This window comes from Leptosomus discolor, unplaced genomic scaffold, assembly GCF_034619465.1.
Source record: "Leptosomus discolor isolate bLepDis1 unplaced genomic scaffold, bLepDis1.hap2 HAP2_SCAFFOLD_112, whole genome shotgun sequence".
Classification (NCBI taxonomy): Eukaryota; Metazoa; Chordata; class Aves; order Leptosomiformes; family Leptosomidae; genus Leptosomus; species Leptosomus discolor.
Window position 1 is genome coordinate 54744 of NW_028237866.1, and position 11175 is coordinate 65918.

Consider the following 11175-nt stretch of genomic DNA (forward strand, 5'->3'; position numbering starts at 1 on the left):
GGGGTCGGTCTCTTGTCCCAAGTGACAAGCCATAGGACAAGAGGAAATGGCCTCAAGTTGTGCCAGGGGAGGTTTAGGTTGGACATGAGGAAAATTTTCTTTACTGAAAGAGTGGTCAGACATTGGAACAGGCTGCTCAGGGAGGTGGTGGAGTCACCATCCCTGGAGGTGTTCAAAGACGCACCCATGTGGTGCTCAGGGTCCTGGTTTAGTGGCGGGCTTGGTAGTGTTAGGATAACGGTTGGACCTGATGATCTTAAAGGTCTTTTCCAACCAAAATGATTCTTCTATGTTGCGCCAGGGAGGTTTAGATTGGACATCAGGATAAATTTCTTTACCGAAAGGGTTATCAAGCATTGGGACAGGCTGCCGAGGGAAGTGGTGGAGTCACCAGCCTTGGAGGTGTTCAAAAAACGTGTTGATGTAGTGCTTCTAGACATGGTTTAGTGCGCATGGTGGTGTTAGGTCAACGGTTGGACTTGATGATCTTAGAGGTCTACTCCAGCCTAATGATTCCATCATTCTATGATCACTACTGGCACAGTTTTAAGAATGGGTCAGTTCATACCTCAGAGCTATTGTTTTAAGCTCTCTGACAGCTCAAGCAGACAGTGTGTTACTGGATTGACTTGGTTTTGGTGTTGAACGTTTCCTGGCAACTACAACTACAGAACTGGTTCTCATTTGAAAACAAAATCAAAAACACAGGTCTACCTCTGTTCCCAAGATACTTTCTTTTATGTCCCCTGGGATTGCTGCTATTATTCTAAGAAGTTTGGCTTTACACAAAATCCTGCTTAAATTGAAGATGGCAAGGAACAGCATGTATTACACAAATCTGCACACAAAGTTCCACCAACAGAACTTCATTGATTCAGGTTGTGAAAATTTATGGCTACTGATCACCATGTTCAGAAAAAGGAATCAAATAGCTACACAAGTTCACTACAAATATTTCAAATTTTACTGTATTAAGCCTTTGAGTGGAATGGATCATCAAAAGCAACAGGACTGCTTAAAGAATGGAAGAGAACTTGCATTTCCAATGCACTGAGAAAAAAAATAATAACCACCATCATCATCATTTAGTCGGATCAAAGTAAGTCCTCGCTTTTTATCTGTTATCTGTTTAAAGGCTCCATATTTAATAACAGAGCTTTAATAAAGAACAGAGGACTTCCCACATTTAAGATACCCAGAGGACTTCATTAAGCTCCTCAGTACAACCTGACACCTGAAATAACAACATCCAAACAAAACACAGACATCTCACTGCATTACTCAAAGGTCCATGGGGACTAAGGGTTTCTGTACAAAAGCCGGGGTAGTACAGATCTGGAAAAAACCAAAAACCGTAAAGCACACTGGAGACTTTTTGGACTAAATAGTCGCCAAAGGAAGGTGCAATGGAGAGGGGATAAAACTAAACAAAATACAATCCGTTTAACTCCCAGGACACTGTACACTTTGTAAGTGAACAGGACAAAGTCTCCTTATCACAGTAACAGGTAAAACTTGGGGATAACACTATAGATTAGCCATGAGAGGGAGTTTTATGCATTTTATGCATATGAATATAACTTTTGATGAAGCTATTACAAAGTAAACATTTGAAGCCAGTTTATTCCCTACTAGTTGGTTTTCTGTAGTGGTTTTATTGCTTTTTACCCAAGGGCTTACAGAAATAAGCATTAATTAGGTCTTTTTTTTTCCGCTGATGGCAGAATACACACATGGTAATCTGCCCAAACCATTGTTTTCCCATGCTACAGCTACTGGCATAGTAGAAGCTAGCCCTAAAAGAAAAAAAGAGAGGACTAGAAGCTACTGAATATATTTTCCTGTTCATTGTCAGAGAAGTGATTGTCTCGATCTCTTTCAAAACAGACTTTGCTTTATACCCCTGTGTTTAGATACCCTTGCAGCTGGTTACCCTATGGAGAACTCCAAAGATTAACAACCAAATCTGAAGACCCAGGTGAACCTTGTAAAACACCATTCAGTGATTCTGCACCTTCCACACTGGTTTTGTTCAGCCATGTGCCTCTAGTGGTATATTCTACTTTTTGTAGTGAGATGCTCTAAGAGCTTTTACCAGCACATTATGTCAGCTTACGTGCCCCGTCATGACAAGCTTGAGTAAGGAATGCACTTGAACGCCAAGCTATGACTTTTCCTAAAGTCACTGGACGTGACCAGATCCGAAAGCACGCAGGGTGTTAACGACAACGGTGTGATACACTTTGCAACAGCCCTACTGCTCATTGCTTAGTGAAGACACACCTCAAAAGAGCACTTAAGTCTTCCTCAGAAACTATCACTGACATTTCCAAGAACTGAAAAGACAGGCTGTCTTTCTGAAGCCGTGCAACAACTTCATGCTAATCATCCAGTGTCAGGAGACAGATCAAGAAGTTGTACAAGTTCAGAAGTACACTGACAAATCATACCTCCAAGTTTTTTGTCCCCGAGGTCGGTTGGAGAGTTATCGCTGCAGTGAACTCACAGTCCACAAAGATCACTAACTAGTAAAATGTTTTGGGGCTGTTGAACTATAAAGTTGCAACTGTCTCTCACTCAAAATAAAAAGGTTGTCAGGACGCACTCAGTTTTGTAAAGCAGTCAGAGTACTACTTAACTAGAGGCTCTAGTTTGAGACTGGAAAACTCTCTGAACACCAGTATCACAGAACACAACTATTCCCGTTCTCGTGTTTCAGATTTGGAAGTATTTGCATTTTATTTCCAGTACTAATGGCATCACTTTTGTTCTAGCCAGTTTTATTATTTTGCTGTCCTGGCTCCCGGTCCTTTTGAGAGAAAGGTTTCATTCAATCCTTTGAACAATAACGATGAGGTTACTAACAATGAGTTTAAGAAAGAACTGACACACACAAACTTGTTCAGGCATCCAGAACAAAAGAACCTGGAAGTGTTGAGAGCAAAGTTCAGGACGATGAAGAAAAGGATCTATTTTTCATTTGTAATTAGACCAAGAAGGGAAAATGCTATAAAGTAGATTCAAATCATTTAGATCAGATTACCAGTGCAGCACTGTGCCAAATTATAAATTAGGACTTTACTTCATTTGACATTTTTATCGATATTAGAAGCATTTTCCAAAGCCTCAGTAGAAATTGATGGAAAAACCAAAATCTGAACTCTCACACCCTAACCATCAGACTGCTCTTCAGTCAACACTTACTCTTCCAGTGGTCATTCCAACACTTGGGACAACTGAAATAAACAGACTGTAACCAGGAATAAAAATCTGTGCTTTAAAAGTATTTTGCATAGTTAAGGCCAACACTTGACTGATTATTGCAAGTCCTGGCCAATTAACTTGAATATATCAAGAGTAAAATAAACACAAAGTGCATTGAGAGCAAAGCACAAACCAACGGGAACTTCTCACACAGGTGACCGCCACAGCATAGTATTAATAGCGATGGCTGGGGCTGGGACAACCACCTGAAAACCTCCTATTGACAGAAAGTAAGACTAAGGCTTGTGCAACTCTACAGAGAAGCTGGCCACTCAAATCCCTGGGGCTCTAGCCCTTTAAGAGACAAAGAAGTCCTTTATTTCTAGGAAAAGCAGAAAAGAATTGCCATCGAAACCACCAGAAGACCTTGAGATCTAAAACCACAGGTCAGGCTATTTATTTTGTCGTGGCTTTGGTCAGAAACTCATTCATCAGTGTCACCGGGGTGTTTCTGCACTGTCCTGTTCTAAAATGAATGCTCCAGCAAACTTCATATTCATTTCTTCAGAAAAACAAAACAAAACAAAACAAAAACCAACCTTTAAGAGAAAAACCCACTATATTTCTAGCTCTTTGATGACAAAGGCAGACTTCCAAATAAGAATCATTTCAACCCTATGCCTGTAGAAAAATTGTTCCTCTGCCTCCTCTGTTGCTATTCAGAGATTTCTAAGCAGCTACGAGTCCCGACCAGACAAACGTAACAAATTCAAACACTCCTGGCAGAGGCCTGTTTATTATTTTCCAATATGACTGTCTGCCAAGTTTCCCTGTCCAGGGTTTGGCTTGGCTTTGTTTGGCGCTTTTTTTTTAAAAAAAAAAAGAAAGGAACTGTGTGAGCTAAGCTGTGTCAGGGACTCTCCTTCCAACAGTTCTTGCAGAAAGTGGAAGTGCACCAGCACGTATGCAGACTTGTATCTGAATATGGTTCAAAACCATTACAAGACACAGCACAGTCAAAACTTTAGTCTTCAAAAACCAAAATGCTATGCTGTGAGTCTTGGAAATCATTTACCAGTACAGAATACTCAAAGTTGTTCTTAACACTTGATGAAAAAAGCATAAACTTTAACGAAATCAAGCTGAAATTGATGAACACGGACATCTTTGGCTCCCCTCAAAATACAACCTTTTAATAACACCTTTGGTTTGACGACTTTTCAATGCAATTCTACAGCGCCTGTTTCCAGTCTATTGCCCATCAGTTTAGCTGTACAAATCTGCACACAGCATTACAGCACAAAGGCACAGATCTGGTGAGGGTTTCTTAGAAGCACTGCTGCACACTGTTATCTTAAATGATGGTCTTGTGATTAAGGCACCTAAAGGCAAGAAAAGGAGGACGAACCCCCCTTCAAATCCCTCGCGACCCTGTACAGGTCATCCAATCCCTCGCTCTATATTCCACATCTAAAATACCAAATTAAGAATTGCTCAAATATTTTAAATTTTTTAAAATCATTTGCTAACTGCATACGTGGCACTCAGACACAAATGCAGTCAGGCAGTCTGTATGGGCGATAAACACTGAAAACAATTTCTTTGCAGGAGTAGAATTAAAAGCAAGAAAAAAATCAAGAGCCTTTGCAAAGGTTCTGCACACAATTCTCAGCTTTCAATCTGAACACAGTCTGGAAAGGCCAACGCGAAGGAATCATCCCCTGGCGAGAGTTTAATCCAATTTCAAATAACTCCAGTAAAAGCACCCAACAACAGAGATATTGCTTAAAAGGGCAGTGGTTTGACACGGCAAGCCTTTTGATTACTCTTGCTATTAGGAGGTTTTCAGGTCTTGAGGTACAAAACTCTGTTCAGGACATGAACTGGGGAGTTGTGGGGGAGACAAAACCCTGAAGTTATGACTGCATGAACAACAGCAATCACTTCAAAGTTACCATCCTGAAGAACTAAAAACTTAAGCCCATACACGACTCACAAATGAGACCGTGGGTTCTGCTGCTTCTCTCCTACAAATAAGTAACTCTCCTTGACAATTATGCATTAGAAAAATGCAGGGCTCCAATTATTGTTTCTAACTAAAAACATTTGTAGCGTATTTCTAGGAAAAAAGGATTAAGGGTGGAACTCCTGGAGGCAGCCAGACATACACTGATTTTATAGGAATTGTGATCATTCTATACTTTTGAAAAACCACGTTCTCGATGTTACGGAGCCAGACCAGGCAGATCATCTCCTGACAAACTTCCTTGCACCCAACGGAAGGATTGCCCCTTGAAATTTTAATCATGTCTCAACTATTAAGAAACTGTCTTAAAACAAAAAGATAGATCTAATACATGATTTCCCACAACAACAGCAAGCTAACAAAAATATTTAAATGTGACATTTTGGACACATTCATCCTGTTATTGTGGCTGCTACTGGTCAATAGCCAGGGATCAAGGTCTCTGTTAACACAGACAACTCCAGAACATAATCCTCACATGAATGCACTACCTCTAGTGCTAGCAGTACCCTGGTTTGAGGAGCTGAAACAGCAGAATTCCTCTGCAGAGCTTCAGTGTGTGCAGTATTTCAGGACACACAACTGGTAGAAAATCCCCTGCCCTTCTTTAGTTACTCATCGCAGCATCCACAGGCAGATCACAAAATACTCTGAAACAGTAAACTACTTTCAGCTCCAGAACAGCTCAAACCTCCATTAGTGCTAACAAAGAACTCAGTCATTTGAGGACAACACACTGAGTCGACCTCCAGAAGAAAAAACCCGAACCAAAACACCCCCCAGCCCTCCTCAGCTCAGCAAATAAATCGCATCAGGCTTTCCCCTCTGCTTCCCCCTGCCCCACAATTCTAAGTGACTTTCTAGTCTAAAGGCACTCACAAATAGCCACACCATGCCTTTGTCCAAACAAGCCCAATGAAATCAGACGGCTTCAGAAAGCAACATTTACGCCGTGTGACGGCTGCTGCATCAAACCCTCGCACTAGGAAACTCCTGTTCACTATTGCACACCACGAAACATCTAGGATTATTAACGAAACATAAAAGAAAAATAATGCAAGCTACTGGATTTGAAAACTCAGCCATCCACCTTCGAGGCAGGTGCAGATTCACCTGTATGACCAAGCTTCCAGTTTCAACTGATGGCTGCTGCAAAGCAGCTGTAAAAACGGCCAAAGTTTTGTACTACTCAGTTTTAAGCATTACTTGTGCTTCTCCTGACCCTTCTACACCAAATTATCTATCTTCAGATAATAAAAGCATTACGCTGCAATCTTAGTCGCCAAGGTTTCTCCTAAACCAACTTCTTACTAAAGGGTCTTTGGCCAACGCCACTCTGATCTACTGTTACTTTTCCATCACCATTTTATCTCCACAATTTTATTGTCAAATGTATAAGCTTCGGCCTCTCGCCGTCAATGTTCTGCTATCAAAATACCAAGTCCCTGGTCATGAGGGTACTACAAGTAAAAAAATCGAACCGCTCAACCTTTAGAAACTACAGAATTCAAACATCCAGTGAAATTAAATGGTTTACTACGAGACAGATGACTATTGACAGAAACCAGATTATTAATAAAATTAAAATATCGCATTGCTAGTGGTTTCCACAAGAGAATGACATTCTGAAAAAGCCGAAGACTATCTTGGAAAGAATCAGATGTTGCTAAGGTTTTCTTTCAACAACTCAAGCTCCCACAAAACAAGTAAGGTATTTATGGAAGCAACTGAAGAACATGACAAACAAACAGGCTACAGAAAGCCCCCTGAGCCTAAAGAAGAGATGATCAGTTGAAGAAGTGACCTGTTTCTCACTGTGTTTGTGTTTTGTTCTGTTTTTTAAATCTGCCACATAGGCACCTAGATTAGGCAGCTCCACCAAGCTTTCTCCGCCAGCAAAAGTATTTTCTTGTGCACGCATCACCCTGCAGTCAGGCTTGAAGTCTGGCTGGTTTTAGTTTATTTCTGCTGATAGACGGGCAAGATGAACACTAGATATTTGGAATCCATTTTATTTACATTTTCACGTCCCTTAACCTAAAAATAACCACCCAAATTTTCAGGAAAGCAGGCAACACAAAACGTGCTCACAAACTGCACAGTGCTCACGAGAACACTGTAGTTCTCCACTATGTTCAACACCTCTTGGACACTTCTCAGCCAGGGGGACTTTGTTCTCCTTCTCTCCCACTGCACAGAGCAATCAACCTCACCTAACACTTCACCTACTTCCAGCCACAAGTCTGGAGATAAGAAATTCCAGGGGATGAGTCAGCCCCGTGAACCAAAGCAAGAGAAACCAAAAGGGAGCACCTTGGATCACTGGTCCCTGTTGTTGCAACTCCCACGTCAGCATTTTCTGCAGCCCTGGCTCTCAGCACTCTCTTCCTCCAGCCACCCCCACCCTCCCCCCCACCTCACCTCACATGCTCTGCATCTCCCTTTCCGCTCCCAGCCTTCCTTTCAACACATCCTCCCCTCCTCCTGTTTGTCCACTCGGGCAATCCCTCCTACAAAATCCCACTTCAAAACGACGACTAACAATATTGCCATGCCATCTGTTTTCGTAACATATCACTCTTCCTACACCTTTTAATTCCTCCTTTTATAGAGAACAGAATTCTTTTGGAGTGAGGACTATCCACCATTACACTGTCTAAAACAACTCGTTTCTGTTCTTAAGTCTTTCATCTTTAATATAGCCGTGGTTAAAAACGACTATGTATTTCCTTGATTAGGTTTCCAACTGCTGGCATAAGAACACAAGCTCACCAAAACCTGACATGCTGGCACAACCTCTAAATGCTTAGCAGAGCTTTAGTCTGTTCTTCCCACCTATCCTATGGTGGGCGGTTTTGTTGGTGGGTTTTGGGGGTGTTTCAGGCACCAGACTCAAACCAGAAATCTAGACTGTAAAGGTACTAAATCCATCTCTGCATGGGCATTGCAGGTTCACAAACATACATGTGAATGCACAAATTCCTTAAGAACCATCCATTAAAAAAGAACATAATAAAGAATGACCTGAATTATCATGGCAAGTTAAATTACTTTATGCACAACATATGCCACTCTTCTGAAGTAAAGAAAACATGGGACAATTTAAAACTGTATTTCTGGTACAGAACACCTTCTTAGTCAAATGACGACTTCTATTCAGTTATTTTAGATCATTCCTGTGTTTTCTGTTCAGGTAACACATACCATCAAAAATCAGAAAATACAGCCCCGGGATTTATCACTTTTACTTTAGTCATACCATACCCAAGATATCTACATAAAAGTTTTCTAAAAGCTACAAAACAAGCCTTGCTGTAATCAGAAATGACATGCAGCGCGTACACGTTCACCCCAGAGGACGGCATGTTAAAAAAAGGAAGAGGTAACAACAAAACACACCCTGGAGAGCTCTAAACCAGATTTGGCTGTTATGCAGCAGAGAGAGAAATGAAACTGAAGTGAGGAGAAGCAGCCTTGTGGTAATGCAACACAGAGGCCAGTCACTAGTGGTGCTCCAGAGGTCAACACTGAGGCCAATATTGCTGAACACCTTCATTAACGGCCTGGACAGCGAACAGGTGTACCCTCAGCAGGTCTGCAGATGATAACATTTGGAGGAGTGCCTTACACACCAGAGGGTGGTGCTGACATTCAGCAGGACCTCGGCAGGCCGGAGAAACGGGCAGAGAGGAATCTCCTGAAGCCCTACAAGGGGAAATGCAAAGTCCTCACGCGGGGAGGAATAACCCCGTCCCTCACTGCGGGCTGGAGGCAGACTGTCTGGAAAGCAGCTCTGCAGAACAGGACCCGGGGTCCTGGGTGAAGCAGCCAGCAACGCGCCTCGGCCACAAAGGCGGCCAACAGTGTCCCGGGCTGCATTAGGAAGAGCACCAGCAGGTCGAGGGACGTGACCCTTTCCCTCTGCTCAGCACTGGTGAGACACATCTGGAGTGCTGGGCCCAGGTCTAGGCTCCCCAGTACAAGGCAAACACGGACATACTGGAGCCCGATGAAGGGCTTGGAGCATCGGGCATACAAGGGAAGGCTGTGTGAGCCAGGATTTTGTAGCCTCAAGAAGGACTGGGGGTGGCGGGAAAGAATCTTATTGATGCGTATAAAAACCTGATGGGAAGCAGTAAAAAAGAGTGGGTCTGACTCACCCAAGTGGTGCCCAGTGAACGGACAAGAGGCAACAGGCACAACTGGAAACACAAGAAACTTAAAAAGGAAGTTTTGGGTGGGTTTGGTTTCTTTCTTCCCCCCCCCCCCCCCCCCCTTGCTGTTTGTTTTGTTTTTCTATGAGGGTGGTCAAACACTGGAACTTACCCAGACAGGCTGTGGCGTTTCCATCCCTGGAGCTGGTCTAGGTGACCCTGATGGGAGCAGGGCGCTCGGACTAACTAAACGATCTCTAGAGGTCCCTTCCAACCTGAACATTAATCTGAGGGTAAAAAACCCACTTCTGTGGTAGGAAACAGAGGAACAGATAATACTCGCAGCAGAACTGGGTTGGTTTTCCTGCTGCTATTTACACCTAACAGTAAAGATGATTAAGCCTCAGTACTACAAAGCTAATTCAAACAGCCCAGAAGTCAAAATAGTTGATACCAAGTATTTATAAAACCAGCTTCATTTTACCTCAATGTAAGAAACTGCCTGTAATCTCTCTCAGTTTCCTACAGACACTACACTGGGTTTCACTGCTTACAAATGTGAATGCCACAAAACCGTTTGCTTAACGGTCAACGGATAAAACCACACAAGAACATGAAGCAAGATCCATCTGTGATGAAAGTCTTTTGTAACATTTTAGCTAGGTTAAACATACAGCTTTTTAAAAGGAAATACAAAAGCTGCTGTATCGAGAACTCCAGAAAACAACCTCCTCCACTGGATGACAAATATAATAGAGGTGGCAGCAATAAAAACGTGTTCATTACTGATCTGAAGGCAGGACCCGCAGAAGTGAGGCCCGAATCAGTTTCCAGTTCCCACTGCTTAACCAGAACTGTGCTACACAGAAACCCACCTCGGCAGTTTCAAACACAAAAGGAAAGACTCATTGTACATCTCATCATACACAACTCAGAAAACTTGTATTGCAAACCTCCCCTGAGGAGCCATGCCAAGCATTATGGATTAGCTGCAACATCCCACAGCCCTTTCAACATTCCCACTAGGTACCGCGTACTGATATTGCACCTGAAACAGGACATACAGCCTTGCTGTAGCACACACTGGTTTAGGCAGCAAACAGCACAGAGGCACAACTGGGATGGAAATAAGCAGGGTCTGCTCCTACTTTCTCTGCAATTTTGAGGAAAAGAACCTGTCACTGAAGAACAAACCCAAGCTGACATGGTCTCTGGAGTTAATCTCTTTCTTTTCTTCTGCTTTCCAAATCTAAATCAGTTTTCACTAACAGCGCCAAAACCTGCCAGTAACTTTTACAGCTGCAGGGTCATCAACTTCAAGACAGCTACTTGGCAACCTTTCCACACCATTTGGATGTGACTGTGTTTACCCGGACACACAAACAGGCTGTACAGAGAGAGACAACATAAGACAGACAACTGTTTTCAGGCCAGCATGTTATTTTGAGGAGGTTCACTTTACACTCTGAAAAAGAAGATGTTTCAACAAGCAGCCAAAGAGCACCCTTAAGAAGTATGTGACAGAACTGGAAGTTGTAGCTGAGAGAGATAAGCTGTTAGCCTGCTTCCAGGGGCACTGATCATAAACATCAGTCCCAAGTTATATATTAGACCCAGTATAGAAGCAGCTACTTTGTGAAACACTTTGATGCCTCCAGCTGATGGAGTTGTAAGCATGCGGTGTCAGCTATACGTGTATTTGTTTGATCGAATTACAAAAGCACGAATATATTCAGTGACTTGATCAAGAGGTGATCTACAGTAGCAAACCAAAGAACGGTTATGAAAGCA